The 19,365-nt window shown below is 43.7% G+C and overlaps 2 long non-coding RNA genes across 2 annotated transcripts in view; one reads left to right on the top strand and one right to left on the bottom strand.

Annotated features, from left to right (window-relative positions):
• Positions 1-1,750: 1,750 nt before the first annotated feature.
• Positions 1,751-19,365, top strand: part of LOC104007559 (uncharacterized) — a 67,544-nt gene continuing 49,929 nt past the window's right edge. Inside the window, exons 1-3 of the long non-coding RNA XR_681808.4 lie at positions 1,751-1,913; positions 16,716-16,985; positions 18,122-18,276. This is a non-coding gene — a long non-coding RNA (uncharacterized LOC104007559). The remainder of the gene's footprint in view (positions 1,914-16,715; positions 16,986-18,121; positions 18,277-19,365) is intronic.
• LOC107976276 (uncharacterized) lies at positions 3,560-5,245 on the bottom strand. Its single transcript, XR_001720122.3, has 3 exons — positions 4,975-5,245; positions 4,004-4,079; positions 3,560-3,902 (listed from the first exon to the last, which is right to left on the bottom strand). It is a non-coding gene; the product is annotated as an uncharacterized LOC107976276 (long non-coding RNA).

Genomic DNA, 19,365 nt, shown 5'->3' with positions numbered 1-19,365 from the left:
TAAGTCCAAAGAGAAACTCCTCTAATCCCTGGTTTGCTCTGGAATGCCAGCTGCAGAGAAACAGCCACAACAGTCACTTGTAAAGAGAGGCCCTTTCTTTGAAGCAGAATTTGCAGCCATGGCTAAACATTCAGGTGAAATCACACTACTTCAAATCCTTTCAGGCCGAAGTGGCTCAGCAGAGCTATTCTATATCCTGGGAAGACTTCGGGATTCAGCGAATCCTCTGCGATGAATGATCCTGTGCAGTGACTATTTTATGTGGTTCTAGTCCAGTAACTGTTACCCATACTGTGAAAAGCTCTGTAAAATGAGATCTGTCTGAGAATAACTTGTATCCAAGAAGCAGTGGTGTTATTAAGAGGCAACATGGGGGCCGGGTGCGGTGGCTCATGCCTGTAATCCCAGCACTTTGGAAGGCCGAGGCGGGCAGATCACAAGGTCAGGAGATCCAGACCATACTGGCTAACATGGTGAAACCCTGTCTCTACTAAAAATACACAAAATTAGCCGAGCGTGGTGGCGGGTGCCTATAGTCACAGCTACTCAGGAGGCTGAGGCAGGAGAATGGCGTGAACCCAGGCAGCTGAGCTTGCAGTGAGCTGAGATCGCGCCACTGCACTCCAGCCTGGGCGACAGAGTGAGACTCCGTCTCAAAAAAAAAAAAAAAAAAGCAACATGGAGCAGTTAAAAAATTGACCAGTTACAAGTAATGTGACCTTAGACAAGTCTCTTTAATTCTGTGACTTCAGTTTATTTATTTTTAATAAGTGTATTTATTGTTAATGATGAGGCTAGTAGCACTTTTCAGGGTCTTGGTGAGAATTCAGGGAGAGAGTGTGGGAAAGTGCTTTGTGGTCTGGGATGGAACATTCCAACAGAGGCTATTACCATTGCTTCAGATGAGACTTGAATCTCAGCCAATACAAGTACATCAAAATGCTGGACGTTGACATTGTCTTGTCATGAGAATTGTAATGTCTTCCATTATTCCATGAATGCTATCAGTAGAAAATTTGGATTTTTTTTCTAGCTTTATTGAGGTATGACTGACAAATAAAAATTGTATGTGTCTAACATGTACAGTGTAATGATTATATTTATATATGTATAGAATTCTTACCATAATCAAGTTAATTAGCATTAATCTCAGTTACCCTTTAATTTTTTTTTTGCAGTGAGAACACTTAAGATCTACTCTCTTAGCAAATTTCAAGCATACAATGCATTATTATTAACTATAGTCATCATACTGTACATTAGATTTCCAGAACGTATTCATCTTGTAACTGAAAGTTTGTACCTGTTGATCAACATCTCCTCACTTCTCCCACTTAAAATTTGTAATTTTATTTTATTTATTTAGTTTTTTTGAGATGGACTCTTGCTCTGTTGCCCAGGTTGGAGTGCAGTGGCGTGATCTCAGCTCACTGCAATCTCTGCCTCCCTGGTTCAAGCAATTCCCCTGCCTTGGCCTCCCAAGTAGCTGGGAGTACAGGCATGTACCACCATGCCCGGCTAATTTTTGTATTGTTTTAGTAGAGATGGGGTTTCACCATATTGGTCAGGCTGGCCTCGAACTCCTGACCTCAGGTGAGCCACCCGCCTCGGCCTCTCAAAGTGCTGGGTGTGAGCCACCGTGCCTGGCCCAAAATGTGGAATTTTAAATAAGAATCTCACACATTATACTTAAGGTATGTGCTTTCTAGATCCCTTGCTGTCATGCAACCAGGAGCATGAAGTCATAAATGGGGTGGGGTTGGGGGAGGGAGAGGGAGGGAGGCACTCCCTGACACTTCCTGCAAGTTGTTGTTACTAAGGCAGCAGAGTAGAAAGATGAAGTGCAAGGACCTGGAAATCAGACACACCTGGGTTCCTGGTGCGCTTCACTGCTTCCTGGTCTCTGATATCAGGCAAGTCACTTAACCTCTTTAATCTTCAGTTTTGTCTTTTATAAATGAGCCATAATAATGATTTATGAGTTTCTTGTGACATTTCAATAAACCAATGTATGTAAATGCTTAATCCACTGACTGGTACACAGTAAGTGCTCAAAAATGTTGGTTATTAATAATTCCCATAATCAATTGATGTTTCCTCATCATTGAATGTTTCTTTTAAATATGGAACTTAGAAAAAATCATTCAGCTCTGAGTTCATTTTGCTGAAGGTTGAAAATATTAGAGGACACCCATATCTGTCACCATTTCCACTGATGACTTCAAAGTTGCAGTGCTTAGCGCACATGTCATAATGCAAAAGCAGCTGGCACAGTACCCAGCATGGCACGTGGTGAGTGTTCTGGAAACTTACAAGAATGGGATGAGAACATGTAAGCATCTGCAATGCCAGGCTCAGGAATTTGGAATGACTTTGATAACCAACATGGTGCCATCAATGGTTTCTGAGCCATAGAGGTGCAAGATCATATCCAGGCTTTAGGAAGACAACTCTGAGAAGAGGTTGCAGAATGAGTTGAGGGGGAAGATGTCTGGATGCTGGGAGATTATGGCTGTGCTGCCAGAGATAAGATTATGGCAGTATAAGAACAGAGAGAATGGGATACACTGAGAAGCATGGCAAGTGTAGGACCTACAGAAGGAACTTGGAGCTGGGGGTCAGGGTAGAGAAAGGAGTGATGGTGAGTGGAAGGTTTCTAGGTCAGGCAGGGTGAAGATGGGCAGTCAAGGAAGGACTGTTGGGGTGGGGAGGCCCCCGTTCATCTGCACTGTTGGGTTTGAGGAGGGGCTGGTGAAGGGGCATGAATGTAGAGATACAGTTTAGAGCAAAGAAGAGAGGGCGGGGCTTGAGCTAAAGTAGAGGGGTCCTTAGAGTAAACCTAAGGATTACTGCTGAGGCCATGGGATTCTCTGCCCATATCCAGGCTAGGAGGGAGGAGCAACCCCAGGGGAAGAGTGGTCAGAGAGACCACTTTCTGTGAAGAGGGGACAGTGGAGTATCACAGACATCAAAGGGATAGAGCATTAAGACTTGTCCAACCAGACTTGTTGCAAGAGTCAAGGGAGGCTCCAGAGTCAAGGAGGCTGGATTTGTAATGAGGATGCCCCTCAGAACCCTAAGCCATCCCCTTTAAAGAAATGGAAGGAATGAAATCATGTCCTTTGCAGCAACATGGATGCAGCTAGGGCCATAATCCTAAGCAAATTAATGCAGGAACAGAAAACCTAACACCACATGTTCTCACTTATAAGTGGGAGTTAAGCATTGAGTATACATGGACATAACTGTGGGAACAATAGATGGGACCAACAGAGGGTGAAGGGAGAGGGAAGTGGTTTACAAAACTACCTCACGGGTACTGTGCTCACTACCAGGGTGACGGGATCCATACTCCAAACTGCAGCATCACACAATATTCCACGGTAACAAATCTGCGCATCTACGCACTGAATCTAAAATAAAAGTTGAAATGTAAAAACAAAACGAACAAAAAACAGCAATTAATGGGATCACAAAAATATAAGAAAACAAGATAGAGGGGGTAGCGAATACAGTAGCACAGTTTTACACGTATGAAATGCTTAGGATATGCATGAATATGATGATAAATATGGTACTTTTTTTTAATACACAGATGTGCAGTTAAGTAGTTGGGGAGGGGGCTGAGTCCAGAAGTCAGTCAGCTGCCCAGATACGACCAGGCATACCTTGGCTATAGATACCAACTGCTTTAGTTTCGAGCCTTGCCAAGAATGATACCCTCCCTTCTGGAAGCTGCGTGTAAAGGCTCATGTTTCAGGAGAGGAGCAGGAGTCGGGAGACTTGGTGGGAACCAGCTGTGCGACCTGGGGCAGGTTTCCTTTTCCTTTCAGGTCCTTATCTCTAAAATGAAGTGATTGATCCAGGTTATCTCCAGAGTGTCTCAATACACTCACTTCTCCCTGTGGTAGGAGAAATAAACAAAATATAGTTAATTTGGTAAAAAAGATACCAAAGACAAAACCCCATCAAATCTCAATTGTTTTCCTCTCTGCTTTCCCACCTACATCCAAGGGAATGTCCTCTCCTGCTTCAGTGTCTGGTCTTGGCTAGGACATCACGATGCTTTGCTTCCAAATCTAGAAGACAGAGGAGAGGGGAAAAGAGGAAAGATAATACGTCACTTTTCTTGCCTGCCAGTGATTATATTTGGAGGGAAGGTGAGGGGCAGACGATAAATCTTATTGGATCCTCATCTCACAATAATTCTGTAGAACATATAGAGCAGGGACGATTTTCCATATTTTGTGGTCGATAGAACTGAAACCAGAGAGGTTCAGTAGCCTCCTGAAACTCCTGCAGATAACTAATTAAACATTTACTGGATACCTCCTATGCTTGACTTCAGGGAAACAAAGATGAATAAGGCACTAGCTGTGTGATCTGAAGCAAATGACTTAACATTTCTGGCTTTAGTGTTATCCCCTATAAAAAAGAGGGGACTCCATTCTATGATTTGCTAGGTCCTTATGTTTCACACATTATGGTTTGGTCTCTGCATCCTCCTGTTCCATCACAGGAAAAGGCTGAAGCCTTTGCCTGGGCTCTAACTGGGTCTAGGTTGTGTGAACCTGTAGATGCAGACATCGGGGGCAAGAGGTGAGTCGCTGGTTGCCTTCAAGGCAGATGTAGTTAGAGAGTTGGCTGCAGAAAATGATTTCGCTCTGTGTCTCCAAGATCATAGGCAGGTGGGAGCCCAGAGGGAGGCTATCAGGATTCACATCAGATTGTTAGTTGAGGGGAGTTATTATTTTTAAGCCAGCACCAACTTAAGCACTGCCTTGCTTGCTTGCTGTCTGGGACATTCTTTATCGTTTTTTCAGCCCGCAGCTCCCATGGGCAATACAGGTCACTCTTCAATCAGTTCCCCTGATCTGTCCTTGCTATTTCAATCCCTATACTTGCGGAGGATCAGTAGCAAAGGAGAAACCAGACTAAAGAAAGATAAAATTATCAATGTCAATATGAACATACCTATTTGTATGCAAGTTCATGAACACACTTCACTGTGAGCCCACGAGAATGTTCAGCATAACCACCTGCCAGGGTTGTGGTGGGGTGAGGAGCAGGGCTGACTGTCTGGCTCTCACTTTCTTTTCTTTTTGATATGGTTTGGATCTCTGTCCCCACCAAATCTCATATCGAACTGTAATCACCAGTGTTGGAGGTGGTGCCTGGTGGGAGATGATTAGATCATGGGCGTGGAGTTCTCATGAATGGGTTAGCACCATCCCATTGTTCTCATAATGGTCAGTGACTGAGTTATTGTGAGATCTGGTTGTTTAAAAGTGTGTGGCACCTCCCCACTCTCTCTCTTTCTCCTGCTTCAACCTTGTGTAGTGCTGGCTCTTCACTGTAAGTTTCCTGAGGCCTCCCCAGAAGCAGATGCTGCCATGCTTCCTGTACAGCCTGCAGAATCATGAGCCAATTAAACCTCATTTCTTAATAAATTACTCAGTCTCAGGTATTTCTTTATAGCAATGTGAAAATGGACTAATACATTTTATTTTATTTTATGTTTTTATTTTATTTGGAGACAGGGTCTTGCTGTCACCCAGACTGGAGTACAGTGGTGTGATCATAGCTCAATGCAGCTGGGCCCAAGGGATCCTCCTGCCTCAGCCTCCTGAGTAGCTGGGACTATAGGCTCATGCCACCACACCCGTTTATTTTTTTTGTTTTGGAGACAGGATCTTGCTGTGTTGCCCAGGCTGGTCTTGAACTCCTGCCTCAGCCTCCCAAAGTGTTGGGATTACAAGTGTGAGCCACCACCTCTGGCCAGGCTCTCACTTTCTAGGTGGTATTGTGGGTGAAGTATCAACCTCTGTGCTTTGGTTTCCTTGCTGTAGAGTAGAGATAATAATAGTACCTACCTGAAAGAGTAGTTTTGAAGACACAGTGTCCTAATTCATGTGAGGTGCTTGGAGCAGTGCCTGGCACACAGTAAAAACTTAAACTATGAACTGCTCATCAGTTCTTATTATCTATAGGCCGTTAGTTCACAGGCTCACACAATGTCTCTTCACAGCTCTTTGAGGATCCACAATTCTAATCATAATTCAGCCTTTCTTCTTAGAGTAGCTTCAGATCCTGACATTAATTTCCTCAGACATTTAAGGAATCACGAGGTAATGGGTTATTATCTCATTTTTTTTCAAAGTGAAAGCAAGTTTATTAAGAAAGTAAAGGAATAAAAGAATGGCTACTCCATAGACAGAGCAGCCTATTATCTCATTTTATCGATGAAAAGATTTGAATAAAAAATTAAGTATCAGTTTGTGCCCAGTCTCCTTGGGCATCCATAACAGATATGGTAGAAGTATCTAGAATCTTGCCTGGCCTGGCTCATCTTACTGTCACCCCTGCCAGCTGTAAGGGTGCACAGTATTCTCATCATGCTGGAAGGATCCTGTCCTACCCCTGGAAACACGGCTGGCCTTTTCAGCCAAAGCACCATCCCCAGAGACTCCAGTCCTGGAGCCCTCATGACACCCACGTCCTGAGGGACCCTTACCCTCAGTCCCCAAGTTGAAAGTTTGCTAGGTTACAGATGACCCTCAGGAGGCCTAGAGCAAAGGAAGGGAACATGTCCTTCCTCTCTGTGGCCAGGGAGGGTCCCTGCACATCCAATCAGCCAAAGTGCTGCTGTCCTTGGAAGGCTAGGGTGCGAGTGGCGAGAGGGGTTTGTTAGGACCTGTATTATTTTTTTCTTCAATCAAAATAAATGTTCATTATAAGGAAATAAGTTTAGATTATTCAAATAAACAAAAATAAACCAAATATAACTTATATGTCCTATAATATAAAATATTCACCTATAACTTTATTTATCTCTCATAAATGCCCAAAGGAGTAGAGTAGCACCAATGGAAGTATGCTATACAAATAGATTTCAGCATTTTTAAAGTAGAAATTTTTAGTGGCATAAAATCTGGAAGAACGGATGGGCTGCCTTTAGAGGAAATAAGGTCCTAGTTTCTGGGGAGGCTTCACAACATGCAGGGTAACCATTTCACATGGAAGCGGGTTCCATTTTAATGGCCATCCAAGAATTAAGATGAGAATTTTGCAGTAATGAAATAGGCTCCTTCCAAAATAGCACCGAACACTCTCTCTGCAGTGTGTTCAATCAAAATAGCTGTCATAATTTTTTTAAATTGCCCAAACACCTGGTTCACGATAAAACTCCTTGGGAATCTTTAAGATGAAGGAAGGGTCTATGTTAGCTGGGAGTGAATCCTGTGTGAGCAGATCACATCAAAAGGTCATGCTCAAGTATGTTGTATGTTCCAAGCACAGCTCTGGATGCTCAGGGAAATAAAGTGTCATAAGACAGGGGTCCTCATCCCCTGGGCCATGGACCAAGACTAAGCCACACAGGAGGTGAACGGCAGGCAAGCCAGGAAAGCTTGTCTGTATTTTCGGCTCCTCCCTATCACTCGCATTACTGCTTGAGCTCTGCCTCCTGTCAGATCAGCAGTGGCATTAGATTCTCATAGGAGCACGAACCCTATTGTGAATTGCGCATGTGAGGGAACTGGGTTGCATGCTTCTTATGAGAATCTAAGGCCTGATGATCTGTCACTGTCTCCCATCACCCCCAGAGGGCACCAGCTAGTTTCAGGAAAACAAGCTCAAGGTTCTCATTGATTCTACATTATGGTGAGTTGCATAATTATTTCATTATGTATTACAATGTAATAATAATAGAAATACAGTGCACAATAAATGTAATGGGCTTGAATCACCCCAAAACCATCCCCCCGCCCACCAGTCCATAGAAAAGTTGTCTTCCATGAAACTTGTCCCTGGTGCCAAAAAGGTTGGGGACCACTCATATAAGACACAACCAGCACCCCAAAGGAGCTTATAGCTATTTGGGATATAGGGAATTGAGAGGTCAAACCCATTCTGCTTTTCTCTAATATGGTAATACTGAAAAATTACTTGCCCAGGTCGCAGGGAGTTAGAGGAAGAGCTGGGAGGAGAATCTGGAATTGAACATGAGGAGACAGAAAAGGGAGAGTCCCAGGGAGCACAGGGGGTGCTGGGAGTGAAAACTGACACTGGTGGCTCTGGTTCATAGAAAGAGATGCCCTCCGGATCATTTAAGGTCAGGAGTTTGAAACCAGCCTGGCCAACATGGTGAAACCCCGTCTCTACTAAAAATACAAAAATTAGCCTGGCTTGGTTGTGGGCACCTGTAGTCCCAGCTATTCAGGAGGCCGAGGCAGGAGAATCTCTTGAACCCGGGAGGCAGAGGTTGCAGTGAGCCAAGATTACGCAACTGCATTCCACTCCAGCCTAGGCAACAGAGTGAGACTCTTAAAAAAAAAAAAAAAAAGACGTCTTCTGCACCCTCTACTACTCCTGGTTCTAGTTCTAACTTTGAGTGGAAAACATCTCATGTTCACTGTCTTTCCTGCTGGCACCAAGACCTTGGCTCTTTTGGGCAGTGGTAGACATGGGATTTCTCTCTCTCCTCCCACACTCCCACCCTCCCTTCCAGAAAGCTGAGGCCCCAAGGAGGGAGGGCCTCTGCCTGCAGCCTGACTGGTACCCCAGTCCTTGCCTTTTCTGTGCTGGAGCTGCACAAGGCCATTTCGTGTCCCATTTAGCAAGTGTGGAGAGCTCTTTGATTTGGTAGATGATAGCACAAGTCATCCTGTCTCTGATGGTGGGTGAAATACCATCTGATTCAGAGCTTCTTTCGTGACTTCCTCCAGAACTGACTGCCTCATTTGTGTCTCCAAAAATAAAAATAGCAAGGGTTAGATCCTATGCCTCTCCTATTCCCTGGGGATGCTGTGATTGAGTGATGACTTTACCAGCAAAATATCGAGGCTGTCGGTCTGTTCCCTTTTGATCAGAATCTAGAAAAAGCAAGTGGAGCAAGTGATGTTGTTCTCTGAACTTCGCTGCAGTCCTCCCCAGGGGTTAAGGGCTCAGGACCCTGTTTGGCCCAGCGTTTTCAGCTTGTTCATTTCATGTTGAGCTTTGCTTTCTACAAATCAGTGTGTGGACAAGATCAGTCTTTTAGCAAAGCAGTAGTTAAGGCAGTGCTATGGGGGAAGTGTCAGGGGGGACTACAGTGCCTGGATTTCACCATCAAAGATCCCTTCCATTGGTTACTTCTCACTAAGATCCTTTCAAAAGGTCCTTTAAAAAGAATACAAAGCTTTGGAAAGAGCCATACAAATGTAAACTAAGGTGTGGCAAGGTTATGTTACTCTAGGTCAGAGGTATGGGTGTCAGGAGGCTCAGGGAAGCCATTAGGTCCTAGAGACATTAGGTCTGAGACAAGAAGCTTCCAGAGTCTAGGAACTCAGTGGGTAACAGCAAAGACATCAACCCCAGGACAAGGCAATACCTGTAACCCTGCTGTTATTGCCCATTTGCGCCAGGACACCATCCTCCCTCACCGAGGCTTAGTATTAGGGTTAGAATGGGTGCTCATGATAGAGTAAGTATTAAGTTCCTGTCCAGGCTCAGTGGCTCACACCTGTAATCCTAGCACTTTGGGAGGCCAAGGTGGGCAGATCATTTGAGGTCAGGAATTTGAGATCAGCCTGGCCAACATGGTGAAACCCTGTCTCCACTGAAAACAAAAAAAATTTAGCTGGGCGTGGTGGTGCATGCCTGTAATCCTGGCTACTTAGGATGCTGAGGCAGGAGAATCGCTTGAACCTGGGAGGTGGAGGTTGTAGTGAGCTGAGATCACGCCACTGCACTACAGCCTGAATGACAGAGCGAGACTCCATCTCAAAAAAAAAAAAAAGTTCCCTTCTTTTCCATTAAAAAGAACTCGGGAGGGAGGAGCCAAGATGGCCGAATAGGAACAGCTCTGGTCTACAGCTCCCAGCGTGAGCGACGCAGAAGACGGTGATTTCTGCATTTCCATCTGAGGTACCGGGTTCATCTCACTAGGGAGTGCCAGACAGTGGGCGCAGGCCAGTGGGTGCGCGCACCGGGCGCGAGCCGAAGCAGGGCGAGGCATTGCCTCACCTGGGAAGCGCAAGCGGTCAGGGAGTTCCCTTTCCGAGTCAAAGAAAGAGGTGACGGACTCACCTGGAAAATCGGGTCACTCCCACCCGAATGTTGCGCTTTTCAGACCGGCTTAAAAAACGGCGCACCACGAGACTATATCCCACACCTGGCTTGAAGGGTTCTACACCCACGGAATCTCGCTGATTGCTAGCACAGCAGTCTGAGATCAAACTGCAAGGCGGCAGCGAGGCTCGGGGAGGGGCGCCCGCCATTGCCCAGGCTTGCTTAGGTAAACAAAGCAGCCGGGAAGCTCGAACTGGGTGGAGCCCACCACAGCTCAAGGAGGCCTGCCTGCCTCTGTAGGCTCCACCTCTGGGGGCAGGGCACAGACAAACAAAAAGACAGCAGTAACCTCTGCAGACTTAAATGTCCCTGTCTGACAGCTTTGAAGAGAGCAGTGGTTCTCCCAGCACGCAGCTGGAGATCTGAGAACGGGCAGACTGCCTCCTCAAGTGGGTCCCTGACCCCTGACCCCCGAGCAGCCTAATTGGGAGGCACCCCCCAGCAGGGGCACACTGACACCTCACACGGCAGGGTATTCCAACAGACCTGCAGCTGAGGGTCCTGTCTGTTAGAAGGAAAACTAACAAACAGAAAGGACATCCACACCGAAAACCCATCTGTACATCACCATCATCAAAGACCAAAAGTAGATAAAACCATAAAGATGGGGAAAAAACAGAACAGAAAAACAGGAAACTCTAAAATGCAGAGCACCTCTCCTCCTCCAAAGGAACGCAGTTCCTCACCAGCAACGGAACAAAGCTGGATGGAGAATGATTTTGACGAGCTGAGAGAAGAAGGCTTCAGACGATCAAATTACTCTGAGCTACGGGAGGACATTCAAACCAAAGGCAAAGAAGTTGAAAACTTTGAAAAAAATTTAGAAGAATGTATAACTAGAATAACCAATACAGAGAAGTGCTTAGAGGAGCTGATGGAGCTGAAAACCAAGGCTCGAGAACTACGTGAAGAATGCAGAAGACTCAGGAGCCGATGCGATCAACTGGAAGAAAGGGTATCAGCAATGGAAGATGAAATGAATGAAATGAAGCAAGAAGGGAAGTCTAGAGAAAAAAGAATAAAAAGAAATGAGCAAAGCCTCCAAGAAATATGGGACTATGTGAAAAGACCAAATCTACGTCTGATTGGTGTACCTGAAAGTGATGCGGAGAATGAAACCAAGTTGGAAAACACTCTGCAGGATATTATCCGGGAGAACTTCCCCAATCTAGCAAGGCAGGCCAACGTTCAGATTCAGGAAATACAGAGAACGCCACAAAGATACTCCTCAAGAAGAGCAACTCCAAGACACATAATTGTCAGATTCACCAAAGTTGAAATGAAGGAAAAAATGTTAAGGGCAGCCAGACAGAAAGGTCGGGTTACCCTCAAAGGGAAGCCCATCAGACTAACAGCGGATCTCTCGGCAGAAACCCTACAAGCCAGAAGAGAGTGGGGGCCAATATTCAACATTCTTAAAGAAAAGAATTTTCAACCCAGAATTTCATATCCAGCCAAACTAAGCTTCATAAGTGAAGGAGAAATAAAATACTTTACAGACAAGCAAATGCTGACCGATTTTGTCACCACCAGGCCTGCCCTAAAAGAGCTCCTGAAGGAAGCGCTAAACATGGAAAGGAACAACCGGTACCAGCCGCTGCAAAATCATGCCAAAATGTAAAGACCATCAAGACTAGGAAGAAACTGCATCAACTAACGAGCAAAATCACCAGCTAACATCATAATGACAGGATCAAATTCACACATAACAATATTAACTTTAAATGTAAATGGACTAAATTCTCCAATTAAAAGACACAGACTGGCAAGTTGGATAAAGAGTCAAGACCCATCAGTGTGCTGTATTCAGGAAACCCATCTCACGTGCAGAGACACACATAGGCTCAAAATAAAAGGATGGAGGAAGATCTACCAAGCAAATGGAAAACAAAAAAAGGCAGGGGTTGCAATCCTAGTCTCTGATAAAACAGACTTTAAACCAACAAAGATCAAAAGAGACAAAGAAGGCCATTACATAATGGTAAAGGGATCAATTCAACAAGAGGAGCTAACTATCCTAAATATATATGCACCCAATACAGGAGCACCCAGATTCATAAAGCAAGTCCTGAGTGACCTACAAAGAGACTTAGACTCCCACACATTAATAATGGGAGACTTTAACACCCCACTGTCAACATTAGACAGATCAACGAGACAGAAAGTCAACAAGGATACCCAGGAATTGAACTCAGCTCTGCACCAAGCGGACCTAATAGACATCTACAGAACTCTCCACCCCAAATCAACAGAATATACATTTTTTTCAGCACCACACCACACCTATTCCAAAATTGACCACATAGTTGGAAGTAAAGCTCTCCTCAGCAAATGTAAAAGAACAGAAATTATAACAAACTATCTCTCAGACCACAGTGCAATCAAACTAGAACTCAGGATTAAGAATCTCACTCAAAGCCGCTCAACTACATGGAAACTGAACAACCTGCTCCTGAATGACTACTGGGTACATAACGAAATGAAGGCAGAAATAAAGATGTTCTTTGAAACCAACGAGAACAAAGACACAACATACCAGAATCTCTGGGATGCATTCAAAGCAGTGTGTAGAGGGAAATTTATAGCACTAAATGCCCACAAGAGAAAGCAGGAAAGATCCAAAATTGACACCCTAATATCACAATTAAAAGAACTAGAAAAGCAAGAGCAAACACATTCAAAAGCTAGCAGAAGGCAAGAAATAACTAAAATCAGAGCAGAACTGAAGGAAATAGAGACACAAAAAACCCTTCAAAAAATCAATGAATCCAGGAGCTGGTTTTTTGAAAGGATCAACAAAATTGATAGACCGCTAGCAAGACTAATAAAGAAAAAAAGAGAGAAGAATCAAATAGACGCAATAAAAAATGATAAAGGGGATATCACCACCGATCCCACAGAAATACAAACTACCATCAGAGAATACTACAAACACCTCTACGCAAATAAACTAGAAAATCTAGAAGAAATGGATACATTCCTCGACACATACACTTTCCCAAGACTAAACCAGGAAGAAGTTGAATCTCTGAATAGACCAATAACAGGAGCTGAAATTGTGGCAATAATCAATAGTTTACCAACCAAAAAGAGTCCAGGACCAGATGGATTCACAGCCAAATTCTACCAGAGGTACAAGGAGGAACTGGTACCATTCCTTCTGAAACTATTCCAATCAATAGAAAAAGAGGGAATCCTCCCTAACTCATTTTATGAGGCCAGCATCATTCTGATACCAAAGCCGGGCAGAGACACAACCAAAAAAGAGAATTTTAGACCAATATCCTTGATGAACATTGATGCAAAAATCCTCAATAAAATACTGGCAAACCAAATCCAGCAGCACATCAAAAAGCTTATCCACCATGATCAAGTGGGCTTCATCCCTGGGATGCAAGGCTGGTTCAATATACACAAATCAATAAATGTAATCCAGCATATAAACAGAGCCAAAGACAAAAACCACATGATTATCTCAATAGATGCAGAAAAAGCCTTTGACAAAATTCAACAACCCTTCATGCTAAAAACTCTCAATAAATTAGGTATTGATGGGACGTATTTCAAAATAATAAGAGCTATCTATGACAAACCCACAGCCAATATCATACTGAATGGGCAAAAACTGGAAGCATTCCCTTTGAAAACTGGCACAAGACAGGGATGCCCTCTCTCACCACTCCTATTCAACATAGTGTTGGAAGTTCTGGCCAGGGCAATCAGGCAGGAGAAGGAAATAAAGGGTATTCAATTAGGAAAAGAGGAAGTCAAATTGTCCCTGTTTGCAGACGACATGATTGTTTATCTAGAAAACCCCATTGTCTCAGCCCAAAATCTCCTTAAGCTGATAAGCAACTTCAGCAAAGTCTCAGGATACAAAATCAATGTACAAAAATCACAAGCATTCCTATACACCAACAACAGACAAACAGAGAGCCAAATCATGAGTGAACTCCCATTCACAATTGCTTCAAAGAGAATAAAATACCTAGGAATCCAACTTACAAGGGATGTGAAGCACCTCTTCAAGGAGAACTACAAACCACTGCTCAAGGAAATAAAAGAGGATACAAACAAATGGAAGAACATTCCATGCTCATGGGTAGGAAGAATCAATATCGTGAAAATGGCCATACTGCCCAAGGTAATTTACAGATTCAATGCCATCCCCATCAAGCTACCAATGACTTTCTTCACAGAATTGGAAAAAACTACTTTAAAGTTCATATGGAACCAAAAGACAGCCCGCATCGCCAAGTCAATCCTAAGCCAAAAGAACAAAGCTGGAGGCGTCACACTACCTGACTTCAAACTGTACTACAAGGCTACAGTAACCAAAACAGCATGGTACTGGTACCAAAACAGAAATATAGATCAATGGAACAGAACAGAGCCCTCAGAAATAACACCGCTTACCTGCAACTATCTGATCTTTGACAAACCTGAGAAAAACAAGCAATGGGGAAAGGATTCCCTATTTAATAAATGGTGCTGGGAAAACTGGCTAGCCATATGTAGAAAGCTGAAACTGGATCCCTTCCTTACACCTTATACAAAAATCAATTCAAGATGGATTAAAGATTTAAACGTTAGACCTAAAACCATAAAAACACTAGAAGAAAACCTAGGCCTTACCATTCAGGACATAGGCGTTGGCAAGGACTTCATGTCTAAAACACCAAAAGCAATGGCAACAAAAGCCAAAATTGACAAATGGGATCTAATTAAACTAAAGAGCTTCTGCACAGCAAAACAAACTACCATCAGAGTCAATAGGCAACCTACAACATGGGAGAAAATTTTCGCAACCTACTCATCTGACAAAGGGCTAATATCCAGAATCTACAGTGAACTCAAACAAATTTACAAGAAAAAAACAAACAACCCCATCAAAAAGTGGGCAAAGGACATGAACAGACACTTCTCAAAAGAAGACATTTATGCAGCCAAAAAACACATGAAAAAATGCTCATCATCACTGGCCATCAGAGAAATGCAAATCAAAACCACTATGAGATATCATCTCACACCAGTTAGAATGGCAATCATTAAAAAGTCAGGAAACAACAGGTGCTGGAGAGGATGTGGAGAAATAGGAACACTTTTACACTGTTGGTGGGACTGTAAACTAGTTCAACCATTGTGGAAGTCAGTGTGGCGATTCCTCAGGGATCTAGAACTAGAAATACCATTTGACCCAGCCATCCCATTACTGGGTATATACCCAAGTGACTATAAATCATGCTGCTATAAAGGCACATGCACACGTATGTTTATTGCGGCATTATTCACAATAGCAAAGACTTGGAACCAACCCAAATGTCCAACAATGATAGACTGGATTAAGAAAATGTGGCACATATACACCATGGAATACTATGCAGCCATAAAAAATGATGAGTTCATATCCTTTGTAGGGACATGGATGAAATTGGAAACCATCATTCTCAGTAAACTATCGCAAGAACAAAAAACCAAACACCACATATTCTCACTCCTAGGTGGGAATTGAACAATGAGATCACATGGACACAGGAAGGGGAATATCACACTCTGGGGACTGTGGTGGGGAGGGGGGAGGGGGGAGGGATAGCATTGGGAGATATACCTAATGCTAGATGACGAGTTAGTGGGTGCAGCGTACCAGCATGGCACATGTATACATATGTAACTAACCTGCACAATGTGCACATGTACCCTAAAACTTAAAGTATAATTTAAAAAAAAAAAAAAAGAAAAAAAAAAAAAAGAACTCATCTCATCTATGTGTCCAACTATATATAGATCCCAGATCACATTTGAAGATAAAATATCAGGGATCTCCCAGGCCCCTGACAATGTGGAAAGGAAACAGATTACATACAGGGGCCGTGTGAGTCTCCTTCTTAAGCTCCCCTCCCACCCCCAGAGCAGCAGCCACCTGCCTTTGGAAGAAGTGGATCATGGCTGGCACTCCACGCTTGGACCCGTCTCTGAAAGCACAGCTTGGCTTCCATCATTCTTGTGATCCCTTTTAATCACAAACAGCAGCCTTCCAGAGCAATAAGCTCAGCCTCTTCCATTGTTCCCACAGCCACAGACACAGGCATGCCTGTGCCCTCTCGTTGGTTCTTGCCATGGACAATCCTAGGGACAAAAAAAGTAGTGTTTCATGGCAACCTTGAGATGGCATGCACCTAGAGGTAAGTCTACAGACAGGGTCAGTATTAGCTATAAATTGCAGAGAGACTTGTCTATGGCACCCTCCATTGGCACCTTTCTGCCTTTTACACCTTTCCTGTCCTTTCTCTCCTGCACTTAGTGCTTTGATACGCATAGTACAAGGATGGCAAATACATTCCATTTTCAGTGCCAACTGTGATTAATCAGTAGGGATCACTGTATTGAGAAAGAAAAAACAGTGGTATGTGAATTCTGGAATCAATTGCTAATGTCTGCCGTGGAGACATTATTTGCATCTTCTCATTCATCCATGACCCTTAGAAGGCAAGACTGTGTGTTATTCAACTCCAGATCTCTAATTATTGGTGCCCAATTATGTATTATATTTGAACAGTATCTGTAACAACTGTGGAATCTTTTATGTCTAACTTGCTTGTTTTCAGCTCTGCCCAAATTTCAGCTGTCACAGAATGAGTGATCCTCATAGTATAATGGAAATGCATCATCTCAGTTTCCCCATGGCCTGAATGTCCACACAAAATGAGAGCCAGTAGAGAAAAACAGAGGACGTGAGGAGTTTTTAAAAATTGAGGAAAAGTGGAAGGAAAAGTAAGGATAAAGGTGAAGATGAAGGAATATGTCAGAGATGCTAGCACGGGCATCCCCAACCACACAGTACCATGTCCTGCTAAAGAACTCTATAGAACATACAGGTAAGTGCTATGCTGCAGCAAACTTAAACAAACTTGCAAGAGCTGCTTGTTAAATTTTCAGGAATTTTGTGAGTCAGTTGACATCATGTTTGTAGATTGAAATTAGCTATGAGGACAGTATTTATACCATAGGAATTGGCAAAGGCTAAAACATTTACTAGTACCACTTTGCATATATGCCCCCAAACTCTGGGTGTAGATAGGAATGAAATCATTAGTACCAGTCGATAGCATCCAAAATAGGCTAAGCTGTCTTCAGTTTTGAGTCTTGGTGGGGAAGTAGGACTGGCACTATGGCTACTCTTCATGCCCAGTGGGGATCAGTGATTGCTGTTCTTTTCAGTGTTCTAGGATTTGATTGGCCCTCTCATATGATTTGGATGTTTCGTCCCCTCCAAATCTTACATTGAAATGTGACATCCAATGTAGGAGATGGTCTTACTGGGAAGTCATGGAGGTGCATCCCTCATGAATGACTTGGTGCCCTGTCCTCATCGTAATGAATGAGTTCTCACTCTATGAGTTCACTAGAAAGCTGTTGTTTAAAAAAAGCCCGGCACCTCCCTCCTCTCCCTCTTGCTCCTACTCTTGCTATGTGACTGCTGGCTCCTGCTATGCCATGATTGGAAGCATCCTGAGGCCCTCCCCAGAAGCAGATACTGACACTATGCTTCCTATACATCCTGCAGAACTGTGAGCCAAATAAACCTCTTTTCTGTATAATTACCCAGTCTGAGGTATTCCTTTATAGCAACACAAACAGAGTAATACACTCTCTTATCAGAGGCTCACCTTGACATCAGAGTGGAAGAGTGGTGGCATGTCAAACATGGACGATGGGAAGGGCAGCTGCACAGAGGGGGCTCTTGGTGATTATACGATACTGTAAATTAGTTATCACATTGCATTCCTGCAATGGCAATTTGAAGAGAAAACAACACAAGAACTCCTAGGTCATGTCATTGACTGAGGAATGCTTTTTCACTCCATTAAAATGAGCCCTGGAGGACAGGTCCAAGCCTACACGGGCAGGGTCCTTTCGGGAAGGCTCACCTGAGGTCTCTGGGAAGAAAGGAGTTTCTCATTGAGGCTCAGAGAATTTCTTAATGTAACTATTTCCTTCTCTGACTAACAAGGGTGTAGACGGCAGTCTTCTTGGGGAATCCATCTGAGAAAAAGAGGCTTCAGGATTGCAAGATTTCAGCTACTGTCTCTCCTCGGAGCAGGATTCCATCTTTTCCATGGCTGGGGCCCTTGACACATGTCACTGTGCACTGCTCTTCTCGCTGGGGTAAGAAGGAGTGGGGAGTGCTGGTGGAGAGGGTGGGAAGGTCCTGGGAAAATGGCTGATTTGGAGGCCATTCCTTCATTATACAATGCTGGGGGCAATCTAGAGACCCCTCCTTTGCTAGATCGCGAATTTGGAGCCATGGCTGAATGGGACCACAGAAGGACTGTCCTGCCCATTGACATTGTCTTTGATTCAGAGCAGTAGGAATGTGTTCGGTGAAGACAGGACCACAGGGCAAACTAGAGAAGCACAATAGATAAAATGAATGCAAGAAGGACCAGTCTCAAGAGAGGGGAGAGAATGATAGAAAGATAACCCTTGAATAACCTCTGCTCACTTCCTGAAGTGTTTTCTGAGCTTCGGTGATATTCAGCGTTCTCTCATAATTTCCGCCACCTCTCCTTCCTTTCCACGTACTTTACTATTTATTTAATATTGTCTTTAAAATTGCTCACTTAAAAACCTACTCAGCCTCATGTTAAAAATAGAACTCTTAAAATCATAGGTTTGATAGGTGAGTTTTAGTTTCTCTAACACATATGACTATAAAGGCATAACTGTTAAAATGGAAAACTCTTTATGCATCCACCCCCAAAGTCATGGCGGGTCCCCGTGCTGCACCTGGATGGGAGGAATGGTCTCCGTGGACACAGACAGATGTCACTTAGAACAAAACTGCAGAAAGCACCTGAATTTGTCTGTCTGTAATTCATCAATGCCTCCCCATCTCCTGCCCAACTCACACGTCAATTTAACAGTAGTGGCCGTAGTTGTTGTGGCATTCATTCATTGAAGCTCTCATTTGGCATCAGACACATTTTTTTTTTCCCTTTTGAAAGGCCTCAAGCAGGTGAACAAGAGTGAGAGGTGCTTGCTCTCTGTCCAATCAGGTGTTGAGTTGTGGTGGTTTGTTTCATTGTCAAGAATGGAGTCGTTGCCTGTCTAATGTACTACAGGGTGTTCCACTTAAAAACAGGGTCTCTGGAGGGCATTATTCTAGAATAAGCTATTTCCCTCCATCTAAAATGAAGGAAGAAAAATACCAAGAAGAAATCCATATTTTCATGTCATTCTTTTTCCTGTGTCTGC

Source organism: Pan troglodytes, chromosome 7 (genome assembly GCF_028858775.2).
Source record: "Pan troglodytes isolate AG18354 chromosome 7, NHGRI_mPanTro3-v2.0_pri, whole genome shotgun sequence".
NCBI classification, from domain to species: Eukaryota; Metazoa; Chordata; class Mammalia; order Primates; family Hominidae; genus Pan; species Pan troglodytes.
This window is presented reverse-complemented; position numbering and strand designations above follow the sequence as displayed.